Source organism: Porites lutea, chromosome 4 (assembly GCF_958299795.1).
Source record: "Porites lutea chromosome 4, jaPorLute2.1, whole genome shotgun sequence".
Classification (NCBI taxonomy): Eukaryota; Metazoa; Cnidaria; class Anthozoa; order Scleractinia; family Poritidae; genus Porites; species Porites lutea.
Window position 1 is genome coordinate 9,499,785 of NC_133204.1, and position 18,092 is coordinate 9,517,876.

Sequence of the window (18,092 nt, forward strand, 5' to 3'; positions counted from 1 at the left end):
GTCGTGACAAGTAAAATTTTTTTCTCCCACAGAGAGCCTACAATAAACGTCTTCATAAGAAGCTACTAATAATTCGCCATAACGAAAAAAAATAAATATCGGGCCGACGAGGTGCTTTCGATCACAAAAAAGCTAGTCCATTTCAAAGATCAACACGTGTTGCAAATATTATGCTTTTTCATGCAAATATTATTACGTTAAAGTGGGTATAAATGATCTCCCAGTCATTTAATGCTCTATGGTATCGTTTTCCTGCCATTAGATTCCGCTGACACAGATTGAAGCCTCTTCGATGACACTACTGAGAGAGTAGAGAATGACGTAATTCCGGTAAATCTTGACTAGATCGTCATTGATACTGAGATTCTGTAAGAAAAACAGGATTTGAATTTATTAGTATTCCACGATTATACGGTCCACATCTACAAAATTGATTGGATACTGTCGTTAAATGGGGTTCTATTTCGGAGGACAAACCAATCTGCACCTCTTTCCCAAGTTCCTAATCTAAAGTTTAGTTGTTTGTTCTTGCCTACAGGTAGCTCAGCACAACATTGTTTGCAGGGGTTGGGCGATTGAAAGCTTACTTTTTCCTCCTTGCATTGAGGTAGATAGTGTCGGTAAGCCGTGAGAAATGTCTTTGAAGGCAAAGTGTCTCAAAAAATGTCGTCACCAATTGCAGCCTATATTCATACAAGGGATTTATTAAGTTTCCAATAACTCTGTCACTGTATTTTTAACTTATGATATATAAACTACCAAACACAGACAGATGAATTTTCTAAGGTCTGATTTCTAAGTCATGCGACCTTCAGCGCACTTTACTAGCGATCGTTTTTTTAATCTCCTGTTGATATTAAAGACCCAGCTAGCGCTATCTAGTATTCTAGTTTTATACATACCACAATACTATCGTCAACAAGACCTTGAAGGAAATCGCGAACATAGCGATTCAGGTTTGACTCCGAGATTTCAGATGTAACAGGTGGCACAGAAATGGCTCTTTCTCTCATCTGCGATGTAAAAAGAAACCAAACCATTATATAAGTTATGTAAGTTAAATGTTTTAGTACCATTTTGGCGAACAAAAGTGATGTTATCTTAAGACGGATGGTTTATAAAAGTTATCATAATTATTCGTTTTAGTACCGGCCATCCTCATGAGGGCTCCTCGGTGAAGGGGCCAAACTATATCTCTATTAGCCACCTACTTTCAATCACCGTTGCCTTGTTCAGTCTGTAAGATAGTAGTGAGTCTCCCTAGTAAGTGAATTTTTAATCCTAAAACGACAATGTGTGGTCATACCTAGACACTACAAGTCCATAGACCTGGTTGATGAACAATGTGTTTCCACATAAAAGAGAAATAGGAGGCCAGGTACACGAAATTATTGTTCACTTCTTGTATTATCATTAATCTGTTTCTTTTCCGGATTGTGTATCCTCGTCAGCTATTGACTTTATATAAATTTATCTTTATTATAAGCGCACGAAAGCGCAATGTTTTACTTAACATTCAAATAAATTTTGCGTCAAACGTCTTAAAATCAGTAAACGACAGTTGAGGATTTTACATGTCACATCTTCTCTTAGTTGACTTATCTAACTTTCATCTGTATTTGCGCCTTCCCTCCTTCCAAAGTGTTGACTCGCGTATTTTTTAAATGGTAATAATCATCAGTCAACAATGAGAGGGACGTACCATGACAAGTATTTTATCAAATATGACGAATATTGTAGCTTCTTACCTCTCTGATAAGCATAGCTGTTGTAGCATTCACGAAAACGCTGGTGTCCCAGAGGGCATCAGCCAGTATACTGTGGAGCGGTCTTTGATTTTCTTCATAAGAGAAGGCCAAGTAGAGGGGACTTCTAAAGACAGTCAGTTGTTTGTACGCGATAGGAAGTTTGTCATTCCATGCCTGAAAAAAATTAAGGGAAAACTACTAAGATGGAAAAAACCTTGCAGACCTTATAGTGCTGTTATTAAACTGTTTATTCAGCTATTAATCTTGGAAATGGAACTATGACAAAGTGTATTTAAGGGAAAGCTTGACATTTATTCCTATGCATACAAATTCACTGGAAAAAAATGGATTTACATCAAATTTGCTCAAGGGCGATGTAACGCTAAAAAAAAAGAAAATTGATGAGGAGTAAATCATAGGCAAACGTGATAAATATCAAATTTGCATTACTAATTTACACTGGATTGGAAATTAGGAAACAAATGTGGCATTTATTATCTTTTCCCCCGATTTACTCATCAATTTGCACTTGTTTGCATCATATCTGCCCAGGGCAAACTTGGTAAGAAAGCTATTTTTTTCCGGCGTCCACTGAAATACAAAACAAGTGGGTTTAAAACGGCTCTAAAATCGGCAGGTTGTTTACTGAGAAAAATCGTTCACGGAATGGCACTTCTCAAACGACACAGTACCATTATTTGCAATTTCTGACTGGCTAAACCTCTTAAGTAATATCCAACTAGTGGTCTATTATCAATGCTGCGTTCTGATTGGTTGAGCTACTACTAGGCTATATGTTATAGCCCACTAGTAGTGTAAAGCGCCCGCTTTGAAATCCAAAACAAAGGCTTTAAGTCTAGCTTTAACTAGCTAAAGTTGTTTTGTCTCGATAAATTTGATCAACTAGTTGGATTTTACTAACACAATTATTCCTCTAGCCCTCACGGCCTCTGAGTCAATAGCCCATTCGTCCTTCGGCCTCATGGGCTATTGACTCACAGCCCATTCGGGCTCGAGGAATAATTGTTAATTACCGTACTCAAATTTACGGTACGGCTTTTCACTATGTAAGATAAATAAAATCAAGTAGTTAGAAACCTGATTTGGGAAACAGCTATTCGCGTTGATGTTTGGAACCACGAGTCCTGCATCTTCAAGGTAGCTCGTGGAAGTAATAAATTGATACAAGTTTTTCATCTGCAAAAAAGTAAACCGTAAACAGAGCTGCCAGCTTAATTATCTTTTTACCAGTAATGGAGGGAGGGGTGACCACAGTTCCACTGCAGTAATAGGAAGCACGCGTTTTGCAGTGATGAGAGAAGTCTTCCACCTTTGTGGCAGGGTCCGATTCCCATTAGTCTCCCTCGCAGCCGTTTTTTTGGATGTCGCGCAACGCTCCCCCAAAAGTTCTTTTGGGGGAGCGTTGCGTGACATTCAAAAAATGGCTGCGAGGGAAACTAGATTCCCACGGGTGGGTTAAGAATGCAGTTGTTTCTCGCCCTTGCCAAGAGGTTTTTCTCCCGGTATTCCCTATCCAGGTTTGCCCTCCCCCAAAAAACAATGCGGAAACGAAGATGCTCCGTGGTATTTGATATTCAATGATTTGTATTTTATTTATTATCCGACAGCTTCGTTCACAACCTTGTTTTCCGCCTGGCGGAACTGTTATATGAGGGGAAAAAACCCTTACGGAACCTTAGGGCAACGGGCCTCACATGACATATACTTTTATTTCATCATATACCTCAATTAAGAACCAAATTACAGACCCAGGACGGCTGACAAATGTTTTGGCTTTATTGCAAAATGCCTCTGTATTAGAATCCCCATCATGTCACCTTGTATTTACCCCAGAAATGTTGCCTGTCGACGGGAATACTTGTAAACTATTGTAAACAGTAGTGTCTCATAGAAGAACAAATTACAACTAATTAAAGATACTTAATTAACTAACTTTTTTCATTAGTGCGTTGTGAATAATTAAAAAGTAATTGGCCAAATCCCACACTTTTGGCAATCAAAATTGGCTACTTATGGTAATCGAAAAAAAATCTTTAACACAAAATACCTCTAGACTGGCGTTAGTAACCCTTGAAGGAATCACAGCAGTGACGAGGAGTTCTAATGTGCTTGGGGTATTGTATACTGGAGCACTATGAGCCACTGAGTTAAACGTTGCAGCTGTTATGGCTGCGATAATGATGTTGAGAATTTCCATTTCTTCCCTGGAAGGAAACAACGGATTTCACATTCATTGTTTATATACTGGGTTAACAAATGACGAAAGAATTCCGTTAAGCTGCGTAGCTCTTTAGAAAATAGAAGTAACAAAAATGTTCATTAAAAAGAATAAATAAATCATGAACAAAAGTGCCGTGCTTAGGTTGAAGTTATCCTTTCCAAACGTTTCGGGTCTGGCCCTTCATCAGTGGAATTACCAGTTCGTTGAAACGGTTGCTGGGTTATATGACAAACAATTTTTTGTACAGAAAGATCTAGAATGAATGGTTCACTTTGGCGAAGGATATATCGAGGTGATGTGGTTTATATGTGATGAATCTTTGCAAAATTCCCTTAGAAACGTCACAGTTTTCTCTCAGACAGCAGCAAAGCCGGCTTTAAATCAAATACCTGCACCTATGACAAATATCAGTTGTAACCAAAAAGTGCCTAACCGCGTAACGTGCTACTTACCAATCTTTTCGTACTTTTCGCCTTGCAATGAATTTTACTCCGTATATGTTTTGAATGCATGGAGTGAGTTTCGCTTATATAGTAACTTGTGAGGAAGAAGAATCTTTTCTTTCCCGTCATTTTTCAGTTAAAGTGATCTGTCAGGTATATTCTCGTTGCTCTTTGTCCCTTATTCTCTGACTGTTTGTAGCGCAAATCATGTAAGTATTCTTGGAAGTTCCGTCACGTTTTGCTGCAGAAACCCGAATCTGTCTTGATGCAAAAAAATAAAATAAAATAAAAAATAAAAATAATAATAAGTAAAAATAATGAGTACTTCATTTTATTATTTAATCATGGAATACATTGATTTGCCGGACTCACTAAAGAACCTAAAATAGTTGTTGTCTTCTGATGAAATCGGTGATGATCTACACATTTCAAAACTAAGTCAAGTTTCTTTTAGCGCAAAATGAAAGGGGAAATAAACAGACCAATTCCCGGAAATGGCCTCATTATACCGAAACAATCCAAAGTATTAACAGCAAACCTATTTCCTTTTTGGGTGGTTTGCAGTTTCCATTTTTATTTGTAGATGGTGACATTTGACTCTATGAGCAGTGAATATTGTAGAATTAATTGGATTTACTTATTGCCATGGTGCTCTACCAAACCACGAACAATCCTTCAACTTGGGTAAAAGTTAGGAAGATGCGTTGTATCTGTGTGAGATTGTTAACCTTTACAACACCATATATGGTCATTCTTTCGCGTTACATAATTACACTATGACCACGGGGATCTGAGTAACGGATTAAGTCTGTTTATCCAGTTTGAAAATATGTGGGGTCAGCAGAACGAATGTAGCACGAATAGAGCGTAATTAAATTGTTACTAGAGACTAGTAATATTCGATTAGTTCAACTAAATTAATTTCTAACCGTTAAGTAAGTATTTTAATGAACACTGTAGCTTAAAAAGCCTTATAAAATGTTTTCAAAGTGAGTTGAAATAGAACTAACTCGTCGTATACTATATCTTCATCTGTGTCCGTGTTAGCCGCGAGTTGTTCAATACATGGTCAATACATTGCAATGGTCAATACATTGCTTAAGGTTACAGTATGTGTCCATGCTCTAAATGGCTCGTGTTAGCTTTTTTTATCGTGTTTTAAGAAGTTAACTGAATGTAGATATACAACACCAGCTGAGGAGGAAAGAATCATTAGTACACGTCAAATGTTGTTTGTATATTTGCAGTCTTTTTAGCTATAAGTTAATGTTCCTTCTATTGAGCCTATGTTCCTTCCTGACCATATGCTGTTTATTTAATTTTTTATGAATTGCTTAGTTCCTAATTTATTATAAGTACATATTGCTCGTTGCTTTTTTTCACGACGAGCCCACACAGATCACGTTCTATTTTAAACAATTAGAATCGCTCAGTCACACGACATCTCCTTGGGCTTGCCGTGACTCATCAGAATATATTCTTAAGCACGAACTGTACTCAATTAAAGTCAATTAACTTTTTAACCCCTGTTATTGTCACCAAAATGTTCCTCACAGTCCTCCCAACATCTCTTATGAAACTGCTTTGGAGGATTTACTTCTAAATCAAGACTTTTTATTTTTGCTGATCATTTTATTCATTCTCATTACCTGTATGTTTGATCAGGCAGTGGAATTGCCAGGAGAAATAAGATACTATTTTATATACATGATTAAAATTTAAGTGTGTTAATGTGCGTAGCCAAAAACGCGTCAGTGGAAATCAACCTTAAGCCTATTAAAATTCTGCATTTATCATTATTCTATATTGCACCTCACACAACAGTTTCTACATTAAATCTGTACCTGAATACGATTTACCGTGATCCTCTTTGTTTATATCTTTTTAAATTATCTATGAGATAGTTTATTCGTTTCTTTGCGGCAAGTAGTTACAATCACCCTACGTTCTCACCTCTTCCCTCTAAAATCGAGAAAAAAGAAGTTAAATTTTCTGTTTTGAATAATCTTTACTTAACCCTTTTAAGTGCTATTAGTGACTAGAGGCGATTAATTAAGATAAAAAGTGCTGAGCTTAAACGAGAAGTTAAGCGAGGTTTAACTTTTACGCTTACGAGCGACCTTTCATGCATTGCCTCTATTTTATTTGCGAACATAAATTTTACGCACGCAACGCACGCAAAAATTACGCGACAGTGGAAATCAACCCTTAGTCTTCAGATGGGCTTATTTTTTCATGTGTCTTAACGGAGAGGAACTTTTTCCCCCTGTCGTCTCAACAGAGAGGATCGCAAACATCGTTCTTCTCTAACAAATGCATTTTTCATAGTATTTTTGTTGTTGCACTCGACAGTAAAAAAAGATTGAAAATAAAAAATAGCGGATGTAAGATCTCAGAAGTCACGAGATAATGCAGAACTCTTGGATCATTCTTAAAGCAACCGAGGAGAGTGGAAATTGAAAACCATATTTTAAGAAAATTGCTACGTGTAATGTTGGGGGATTTTACAGCATAGCCACAAAAATGGCGAAACCACTATCTACGGCTACGACTCCGCTCTGTTCTTGGTGTCATGTTGATGTCTTGTAAAGTTAATTTTGACGTATATTTTATACGTAGAACTATCAGCTTTGCAGAATTCAGTATGGGTGCTCAGTGTATATTTTTGCTGGTCAGGTCTTTTATAGATCCTACGTTTTGCAGCATATTCGCTTGCGGTCCTTTGCAGTTTAAATGTCCATTTACTACATGTAATGTGTCCGCAACAGCCAAACTGAAGGGCGAGTTATACCCATTACGTAATGAAGTGCTTATAACGCCTTGTCATGCCATTTATTGGTGGCGAGTGTACATAATTATTGCATAATTTATGCAATTATTATGCATACTCGCCAAGTTATTCCCTTTAACATCAAAGAGGTCAACTACATTCAATACATCTTCCTATATTTTAATCCACTAAACTAATTTCTGCATACATTACACTACCTACAATCACAACACTGAAACATAGTGGGGAAGGAGTGTAGTGAGTTTTTAACAATTATTCCTCGAGTCCGAATGGGCTATTGACTCAGAGGCCATGAGGGCGAGAGGAATAATTGTTTTAGTAAAATCAAACTAGCTGTTTAAAAATATCGAGAATAATAAAAATTTAGCTAGTTAAAGACAGACGTTAATCCTTTTTTGCCGCCAAAAAGCTGGCGCTTTTCGCTACTAGTGGGCTATAACATACAGCCTAGTAGTAGCTCAACCAATCAGAAGGCAGCATTGATAATAGACCACTAGTTGGATTTTACTAATAGTCACTGTGGCTATAATGGACGTAGGTGAGCAACGCTGTGAGTGAAGTGGTAAGTGCAATGTAATGCAGGGTGCCAAGTGAGTGCTATACGCGTTGCGGAAGCCGCATAGTGAGTGTAGTGGATTTAGTGACAGTCGTCTGTGTCGTGAGTTTAATTGGTGCACGTGGCGAATCCAATGTAGTGAGAGTGATGATGCAATGTCGAAGTGAGTAGATGTCATGAATTGACTCTTTGTAGTGAGTATTGTGGATTTGGTAGATGAAGTGATTGTTCTAAATGTAATGTAATTAAGCGTGGGCAGTGTGGTAGGTGTTGTGGATTAATACAGTGAATGAAGTGGATGTTATGGATGAAGTTAGTCTAGCATGTTTGGTAGATGGATGTAGTGGTTAGTTTAGCGGTTGTACTGCACCGGATGTTTTGGATGAAGTGAATGTGGCGAGTGCAGTTGATGTGGTAGATGTAGAGGAGCAGATGTAATGGGTAAGTTGAGTGTCGTTCATATCATGACTGTAGATAGTGTAGTTAATGTTTTGGATGTAGTGGGTATAGCGAGCATACCGTCATAAAATTCGGAATCCGAAAATAAGCCCCTGGGCTTATATTTTTCAAAGGCCCCTTTTTAGGGAGAGGCGTGTATTTGGAGCGGCTTATCTACGGAGGGAAATTTGCGTTTCAAAATCGATTGGGCTAGCCTTATAGCTGGAAGGACATTTACCTTTCTCGCTTTGTTGTACTTTGTATTTGAGGGCAATTTCCAAGTACAAGCCCCCCGGGGTGCTTATATTTGGAGGGGCGATTTAACGGAGGATTTTTTGCGTTACAAATTTGGGGAGCTTATATTTGTAGGGGCTTATACATGGACGGGCTTATTTTCGGAATTTTACATTTGCTGTAGTAGTAGATACAGTAAATATAGTAAGATTTGTGAGTGTAGTGACAGTAGTTTTAGTTGGATAAAATGGATGTACTTAATGGTGTGGGGGATGTAGTGGGGGTAAAAGATGCACTTAGTATACTGGATACAGTAAAGGTAGTGGATAATGTTATGTTAATCCGTTACAATATTGAAAAAATCACTTGGCTATTCAAAGAAAACATCCTAGCAACGTGAGATTGCGGAATTTTCTTGTTCTCTATTTGTGTTTTGTGTTACGTGAAGTTAGTTTAATTACAGTGTACTTTTGTTATCACGTTTGCTGTACTTTATTTTGTCAGCCTTTTCCATATGCGTATTATTTTCTGTAATTCTATTGTCGGCTTCGCGTCACTTAATAGTTATTAGAGAGATTAAGATTTACGTTTACGCCAAAAGGCAAAAGTCGGATTCAAGTTGAGAATTTCTCAGAATAGAAATTAAGCAGATAAAAACTGTCCAGAACAATTCTTTTGTATAACACTTGGACTTGGAAAAAACTCGGTCGCGTGGTACAAATTCACGTTTGCCGTTTGGCGTAAACGTGAATCTTAATTTCTTTATTGTCAATTTAAAAGTTTTATTTTATGTCCTTGTAAATCATTCATTTTTTTTGTATTTTTTGCTAGCTTTGTTATTCGTTTCTTGTACTTTAAGTTATCTTTTTTTGCAAGGTTTCAAATAGCGTTTTATATTAATTCCGTCTTGTTTGTTTTTTTTTTGCTGTAATTTTGCTATAGTGTATCGTAAGTAAAAGACGAACACGAACTGTACGTGATTCATTACATAAGAGCTTCTCCTGTCTTTTTCCTGTCCTTTCTTTTTACTTGCTTTTAAAGCTTTGTGTTACTTGTTTGCTCCTTTGCGCTCGACCTTATCAGTCACGTGTGTCAGGTGTAATCTAGTGTAAATAATAATCTGGCACTTTATTTTCCAGATCTCAAAACTTCAACTGAATATAGTGCAAAGAAAATATAAACCAATTAATTTTTTTGTCGCTTTATTGTTAATTTAACAATAACACGTTTACAATGGTTTGTCGTAATTAGAATATCTATAATAGATTACAATATCAACTGATCCTGATCAGTAACAAGTACAAGTTTCCCCCTCTCACAGAGAGAGCCTACTGTAAATAACTTCATAAGAAGTACCTCAATATTCTTTGCTAAAGAAAATAGAAATAATTGTTCTTAGCCAGAAAAGGCATTTTCGTAGATGAAGTAGATGTACATATACATTTAAGGCTTAACTAGGTTGCGAGTTTTTTTTTTTTAATCGCGTTGAATTTTTTTATGCCTGCATAATAGGTCTATTGTAGTTTTTTTATTATAATCTTCTGCTTGCAGAATTTAATATGTCTATAATCTTCAAGGTACTTTTTCTTGTTGCTTTTTTCTAACGGCTTACAAAACTAAATAAATAATGTTAATATGGTAACAAAATAATTTTATTATAAATATTTCTAGATATAAATTTGATATTCAATTTGACTGAGGAAAAGTATTGGTAATCTTGCAGCTGCCAGCAGGCTGCAATGCGATTGTTTTTGTTTCGTATCAGATCCCTCTGACACAAATGGAAGCCTCGTTGATTTCACTCTTCAGCGACTGGAGGATGACGTAATTCCGGTAAGCCTTGACTACATCGTCTGTTATACTAAGGGTCTGTTGGGAAAATGAAATAAAACATACGGCAATTTAAATAAGTTAGTAATTTCTGGTCTTATGGTTTGCTGTTAAATTTTAACCTCACACTTAGCGTAAATTTTAACAAGGAACCCATGTTATAGGTTGATACGTATTCTCGCGCAGACGACTGCATGATTTTAGTTTAATTTGTTTTCTACGTTTTTAATGGCTGTGAAGAGCTTGACAAAAGACCAGCCTTGCATCGACCACTGTCAATATTTTTGTTCATATTTTTTGTTGCTATTATCTGAACTCGTTTTCAGAGCGCATTTTTTTTTTTTTTCAAGTCAGTAGTTTATTCAATACGTACCACGATGCTTTTGTCCACGCAAGCCTGAAGGAATACTCGAACATAGTTATTGAGGTCTGCCTCGGTGATTACAGACTCAACAAGTGGCACTGGGATGCTTCTTTTTCCCATCTGAAATTTCAGGTAAAAAATACAAAAGATTATTTGGAATTTTGAAATTGATATTAACTAGTGTGTTTTGGAGGGTGTCTTGGCCTTTGACCTATAAAATTTCGAAATAATTCCAGATATAAGCAAGTTCTAAGGTCTTGTAATGTCTCAGAGAAGAAGTCGGTTTTTGAGAACAAAGGAACTGGTTTTCTTGTTTGGAGAATCTTCAGGAGCCAGAAGTCAATGAAGATCAGCTGAAATGCTAAAAAGAGCATTTTATTTCATTTTCCTTGATATCAATCTGCATTTTTGACGGTTGATTGTAAAAAATTAGTACCTTTTTAGACGGTTGACGGTGAAATTTTAGGCCGTTTGACGGCTGACGGTTAACCCCATTGAGACCCTCTTTGAAGCCTAATTTCTAATTTCGTGATGAAAAATTCAAACGTGACAATAAATAGTAAATACAGTAGGAAGACGAATCGTTTTTTATTTATCTAAACTATTAACTTAGCCTGCTATATAAAATCGATTATTTAGTTAGCCTACCAGCGGAGGTGAGGCGGAAGTGCTCATTCGAAGATCCATTTATTTTTTATGATTATTCCTTTTTCAGTTGAAAATGTATCGCTACTTATCATTTTCCACTCTAACGCTATCTTTTTGTTTTTATAAAAAACACTCATATGTTTCTGTCTTTAAACTTTCACAAACAATGAAGAAGTACTTTGAAAGTACAAAAGTCTTCTTGCAAGTTTCTTACCTCGCTGCTAAGCATTTTTGTTGTAGCATTCACGGAAACGCTAATGTCCCTGAGTACATCAGCCAGTATACTGTGGGTCGGTCCTTGGTTTTCTTCATAAGAGAAGGCCATGTAGAGGGGACTTCTAAAGACAGTCATTTTTTTGTACGCGATTGGTAGTTTGTCTTTCCATTGCTTAAATATAGACAAAAAAGTAACGTTAGCACCGCAACTTACAGAGGTTATAGTACTGTTAATCTTTATTAAATTGGAAACGGATTTTTACCAATTCACAGAGAATCAAGGAAATCTTGTTCTGAAAAACCTATAAAAAATCTTTGCATTACATGTGAGATATGACTGAATCGCTGGGTGACTGATATACAGTAAACTCGGTTAGAGGTGAGCTGTTGACTCTTCGAAGCTTCACAATATTTTGCATCAAAACTATGCATAAAGCGTGTTTTATAAAAGATTTGTTGTTTCGTGATAAATATACTGCAGAGACTGAGGATGAAATCAATATTCGGGGAAGGTAGTTTTTAACTCATACAAATTTTCTTTCGCGCTTTTTAGCTGCGTGTTAGGTGTAATATAATTACTTCGATAAGCTGCGCGGTCTCGCTCAATTCTGTTTCATTTTTATCCTGTCACCTATAAATGTATAGATTTAACACACTTAAATAAATACCTGACTTGAGGTACACCCTTGTCCGTTGATATTTGGTAGCAAGAGTCCCGTATCTTCAAGGTAGCTTGACGAGGTAATAAACTGATGAACGTTCTTCATCTGCAAAATATATGGAAAATATTTTTTGAATCGTTTGTCAGTTCTACGACATTCAACAAATGCCCATTGAATACAAGATACACAGCAGGGGTTGGAGGACGGGAGGGGGGATTGTAAAAGTTAACAAAAAAAAAAAAGGAGAATCTTAACGATGAAAAGTCGCCGTTTTCTTCCGCCAGTGGGGATTTTTCAAAAGCAGACTACCAAAATGAAGGTGAAGGTTACGTGAGGGAAAGACATCGACATCTGGCAAGTAATGTTCTTGATTTAACTTAAATAACAAAGCAGAGGATTATCCTCTCTTCGTAGACGTTGTAATCCCCAGAAATGTTGCTTGGTAACATGAAACTTACGGAGGTCTCGTGTTGAACTTTCTCATCACTTGGGAACACATTCTTATGAATTTTTGGAATTGAAGTTGACATGAATCGAAACCCCCCTCTTCTTTCTCTTATGTCTATAACAGTGATCAAAGAAGAATATCTACAATTCAAAATACCTCTTGCGTGGCGTTAGTGACTCTTGAAGGAAGCACGGAAATAAGGAAAAGTTCAACTGTGTTCGGAGTATTGTGCACGGGTGCGCTATGTGCTACTGAGTTTAACACTGCGGCAATTATGGCGGAGATGATGATCTTGCAAACTTCCATGATTTCTCTTTGTAAAAATAATTAAGAAATATAAAATAAATTAGTACTAAGGCCCTTGTTAAATAAGCGACAAAGGAAAAGGTTCAAAAATTGTAGCCATCGACGATGTTAGTAGTGCAAAAACTACCTTGGTTTTCTGTTCAATTTTCTCTGCGAGATTTTATCCTTCCCTAACTTATAATTTCTTTACCTAGTGGAAGCATTCTTTCCCCCAAAAGTTGCTAAAGTAATGGTTTATTTTTGTGTGAGTTTACATTTGTAGTCGTAAAGAAAAATGCTTAAAACTTTCACTGCCAGCCGAGTGTGATGGTGGAGCCTAGTATGATGGTTCCAAGTCAAGAGTCATTCAACAGCACTGATCCTATGGTGTGAGCATTCAAATCAAACCTCTTCAGTAGTACTTTCACATGGTGCTATTTAATATAAGTATGTAGTTCCCACTTTTAAGTCTGTGGACAAAGTCCTATGCTCTGAGCATTCAAATAAAACCTCTCTAGCAGTACTCACATGGTACTATTAATTTAGTAACTTTAGTTCTAACTTTTGAGTCTTTGGACAAAATCCATGGTGTTACCACTCAAATGAAACCTCTTCAGCACTTCGTTCATTTGATATCATTTGTTTTTGGGCATTTTACTAAATGGAATTTCGGATACATTTGTTGAATCTTGACTTTCGCCACCTATGGCAATGAAAGGGTTAAACTTGTACTTACCTGTAGTCTTGTCAGTTGTTGTATGTGCCTGAACTTCTTTCCAATTGCTCTGAATAATTGCTGAATCCATGCTGAGAGTTTCATTTATATAGCGTCTCATGAGGAAGATATGTCCTTATTTCCCATCACTGTTTTTTCGGAAAGTTACCCGTCAGGTTTATTCTCGTTACTCTTTGTCCCTCAGTGCCGAGGGTTTGTAAGTCAAATCATGTTATATTATTGGAAGTTCCGTCACATTCTGCTTCAGCGAGAGAAATCACGGGAAGCAATTGAATTAGCATCAATTTTTCTTTTACTGTTTTTATCTTGCTGAAGCATTAATGTGATCCGCATCTCCCACTAGAAGAAAAAACGTACATTAACTGACAATGTTAGGATGCGGAAAATAATAATGAAACCATCTTTTAAAATCTCTTTTCAAGTTTATTGTTGTCTTAGGTAATATAGCTGCTTATTGCAATTTTCTATAAATTTCATAAGCCAGCTCGGGTTTCAGCTGGCATAAAAGGGAAATTTTTTAAAACAATGAGGGCAACGGTATTGCATACCCGGAACATTCAACTGGAAGTGTCTGAGGCAATAACCGTCGCACATCTTCTGATATGCGATAACTTCCCTTATTGCGAAATTTGTGGTGATATTATTATTATTATTAGCTGATGATTGCGTAGCCTATGATCACTTAGTATGTTTTAGAATATTGGGCTATTTTGCAGTGACTTGATGTGATGCTCAAATCATCTCTCCAGTGCTTGTTGCCGAAAATGATATAACAAATATTTACACCTATAACCCTATTATTGTGGCCATTAGACTTCCTTACATTCAAACATACATAAAACTTTATTTCATCTCGAATTTCAGAGTAGCCAAAAATAGGCTAATATCTCGGAGAAACGAAAAAATCCTAAAATGAACTAAACCATGGTATACACTAACTAGAGAAAATCTGTATCGCCGAATTGCTAAAATAAAGTCATGCAAAGACGAAAGGGTTTAAAATGACCATTTATAAGTGCCCTGTACTTTGCTTTGTTTAAAAAGGTTGCCTCTTTCCAGTCAAACAAGAAGTTTTAGTATTCGGTATTTCCAAACTCAATTAAGCGACTTAGTACAAATGGATGCTAAAACAATGTACCAACAATATCAACAATATTCCTCTTTGTAATTTGAAGTAAGCAGGAATAGAGCATCTCTATCAGGCTCACTCGATTGTCTGATTTTCAGCTACAGTTTTTCTGTCCCATTTTTGTTCTCATATTAACACCATGCACTTTTGTTAGGGAAGGTACACTAAAATGGTAATGCCCATCTTTTAACGTGCTTTGTGTTGCAATGTACCCAATACCATTTTCGAATCACGGGTCTCCTTATAGCCTCTGGCGCAATATACAGCTTTGATTTTGTGTTTTTAAACACACGTTGAAATTGATAATGATCAGGAAAAGCACCAATTCGACTACTTTACGTCTGTTGATAGTCCGCGTAAACTTGACCTTCGATACTCGAGTGATTGATTAATAAACCAAAAACTATGAACTACATTCTATTATAAAGGGAACGTGTTAGTTTATTTTTTGGTATAAACACGTCGTCCACAAACTTCACAAACTATCTGTTTAAGTTGTTTAACTGGATACTTCATTCTAAGTAGACAAGAGAGCTTCATATCGCTTTAGTTACTTTGTAATCGTAGAAGACAGCCAGAGGTTAAACAAGGTCAAAACTTTAAAGATAACTTCATTGTTCGTCGTAAAAGCTTGTTTGAGCTCTGCGTTTACTAATCGATCGGCTCTTGTTTCTTCCTTTTCATGAAATAATTAAACATTGTTCCTCAATTAATGGGAAGTTACCTCCTATAAACACATTACTTCCCCGTAGTATTTGACGTTACATGTTTACTCATGGCTTTATTACGTAGCTAATCCGATCATTTTCTATTTAAATTAGTGGAATGACGTCACACGATATCACGCCTTACAGTGACGGGTAACACACTCGAGGAGAGGAACATTTAACTCTGCCAGTCTACCCGATTAAAGGAACTATTTCGCCCTATTTACTACATGTGTCTTTAAAAAAATGCTAAAACGTGTCTTTTCATTGATTGAATTCTAAAAATAATGGTCCTGTTTTGCTAATTAGACTATATTTAGGTATTGACACTGTTTCCAGTCGTCTTTTGCTACAGATTTCAATGTTGGACACGGGTTGAAGCTACAAAATTATATTGGACCAGCTTTTCAAGTTTTGAAGCTATGCCTACAAAGATCGCCATAAAATTAGGAGGTTCCTGATGAAATATGTTTGATCTCTTTTTCATAACTCTACAGTAGAATTTTGTGTAAGGGCAAAACGCAAAAACTTATTACTTCAGCACAGAATTGACCTAAAGCAGCAATATCCTCGTGACATAGACCCTTTAAGAGTACTTGAAATCCCGTGGGGCGGGGGGGGGGGATACTCCCTTATATAAGCCATATAGGTATGCGCCGCCCCAAAGGGTATGGTTTTTGGGCCTTTTTGGTCTGAAGACGGGTATACACTTTGCCCATTTTGATCTGAAATCGGGAATGGTATGGATTTTAGAGGTCAGGTTTGAGAACGGGTGTGGAAAATGACATTTTTTGGTCTGAAATAGGGTCAGGATTTGGAGAGCCAGGCGGCACACCCCCATCAAGAATTCCCAGAAGTACTCCCCCGGGGCTTGAAATGCGGACAAATCTTGCTAGAATTTTGCGTAAGTAGATAGATTCTGAGGGAAACCATGCTTCCCGGGAAGTCACGGCAGTCTATAAACCTTATTACCGTTTTATTGCGAAATTTACATCTTCGTGGTGAATGTGTGTGCCTCAACAGCTGTATATTTAAAGTTACATCATTACAGACTGGGATGAACTTTGAATGAAAGCCTTTAGGTTAAAAAGTTTTCAAAGACTCTAATTTCCTTAACTTTTGATATTCTGTAATTTTGTGTTTTCTGTGTTATTGATATCTTCCTTCGACTTTTTAAGCGGTAATCTTTCCATTTCGCTGAATTCGGTGGTCAGTTCCCATTGTCTGAATTACGTGACACCTTTAACCCAAAACATTTTAAAAGTATGTTGTCAATTTGAGTTTCAGCAGAAAGTGCTGTTTGAAATTTACAACTGAGGCGAACTCAATCGCGGCTCGCGGCTTGCTGGTCGTCGCTTTTTACCTTTGCTCGCCTGGGTGTCACGTGGCTACCCAGTAACTCTCGGACGATAAAAGCCTGCCCGCATTAAACGGTTAGCATAATCTATGTGTCCTCATGGGGCTAGATCAGTATCGCACTGAGATTATCGTTGGTCTTGTCAAAAGAGAAGTCGATGGAAGAAAAAAAGTAGTTTTTAAATACAATGAAGCTTATGGTTTAAAAACGGAAATCGAAAGGTTTTCAGATCACTACTACTGAGCATACTGAGATTCCGCGTAAACAGGACAACACGGACAAGGATGTTAAATCCTGTAGACGTATTTATTTGTTTAAGCGCTCAACCTCTGACAAGCACCCACCTCCGGAATAACCGCCCACCCTATAGGCTGGAAAAGTTAATAAGCGCCAAATCCCCTAACCACTCCGACAAAAAATTGACCTTACTAACAATTGAAGAAGACTAAGTTTTACTACGAGACTCTCCTGAAGATCGTGAGAGGAAAATGAACGGTTAAAAATCTGCTTTAGCCTGCGTAGCAAGCGTTTCCAATCGAGTTATTGCGCGAAAGTTAGAGCGGAAGCAAAAAAAAGGTTGAAGGGGGAGCGGGAGGGGAGAAGAAGAAACGCTTGCCCGCAAACCCCACGATTCTGGAAAACGACCCTTGATATTTCACGGTTCGGTTCATTTGTAAATTGACAGCTCGTCAAAATAGAAACATAACGAACAGATTTGTAAAATTACTTTGTTCTCTAATAGAACACGTTGCAGGCACATTGCACATTGCAAGAACTGTAATAAAAAATATTTACAATAAAAGAAAGTTAAAACTATGAGTGATTGCTGCAGAATTTCTTGTTTTTTATTGTGTGGCTTTATCTCGTCTGAAACCTTGTCGACATGTCAAAAATTATTTGTCCGGAACAATTCACTCCGCCGGGTATAAGTTTTGCAGAGCGGCTGCTCTTCAGCCTGTGTCGAAACGTTCTCTACAATAGATGCCGCTAAATTTCCAATAAACAAAAAGAATCTTTTCACTTCAAAATCTGACAAATCGCTTGTCAATGGCGGCCGCTTTAGCTAGTGTCGAGTACCGATGTTCTGATTTATGTTGATGTTACCTCCAACAAACAGTCCATTTTTTCCAGTCAGATCCGCACGCCGTCATTCTCAATAAATTGGTCTTCCCTAGTCTCCACTGCTCGATCTCCAATTATACTTTGAAGACTCCGATCTCATAAACCTTCGGACAAACACGATTCAAATAAATATCAG

The 18,092-nt window shown here is 37.1% G+C and overlaps 2 long non-coding RNA genes across 2 annotated transcripts; both read right to left on the reverse strand.

Moving 5' to 3' along the window:
• Nucleotides 1-902: 902 nt before the first annotated feature.
• On the reverse strand, nt 903-2,942 carry LOC140935004 (uncharacterized). The gene is made up of 3 exons (XR_012165154.1): nt 2,847-2,942; nt 1,749-1,922; nt 903-1,013 (listed from the first exon to the last, which is right to left on the reverse strand). It is a non-coding gene; the product is annotated as an uncharacterized lncRNA (long non-coding RNA).
• An 8,571-nt stretch (nt 2,943-11,513) lies between these two features.
• Nucleotides 11,514-13,041, reverse strand: LOC140933244 (uncharacterized). Its single transcript, XR_012165033.1, has 3 exons — nt 12,777-13,041; nt 12,179-12,277; nt 11,514-11,682 (listed from the first exon to the last, which is right to left on the reverse strand). It is a non-coding gene; the product is annotated as an uncharacterized lncRNA (long non-coding RNA).
• Between the last annotated feature and the right edge of the window lie 5,051 nt (nt 13,042-18,092).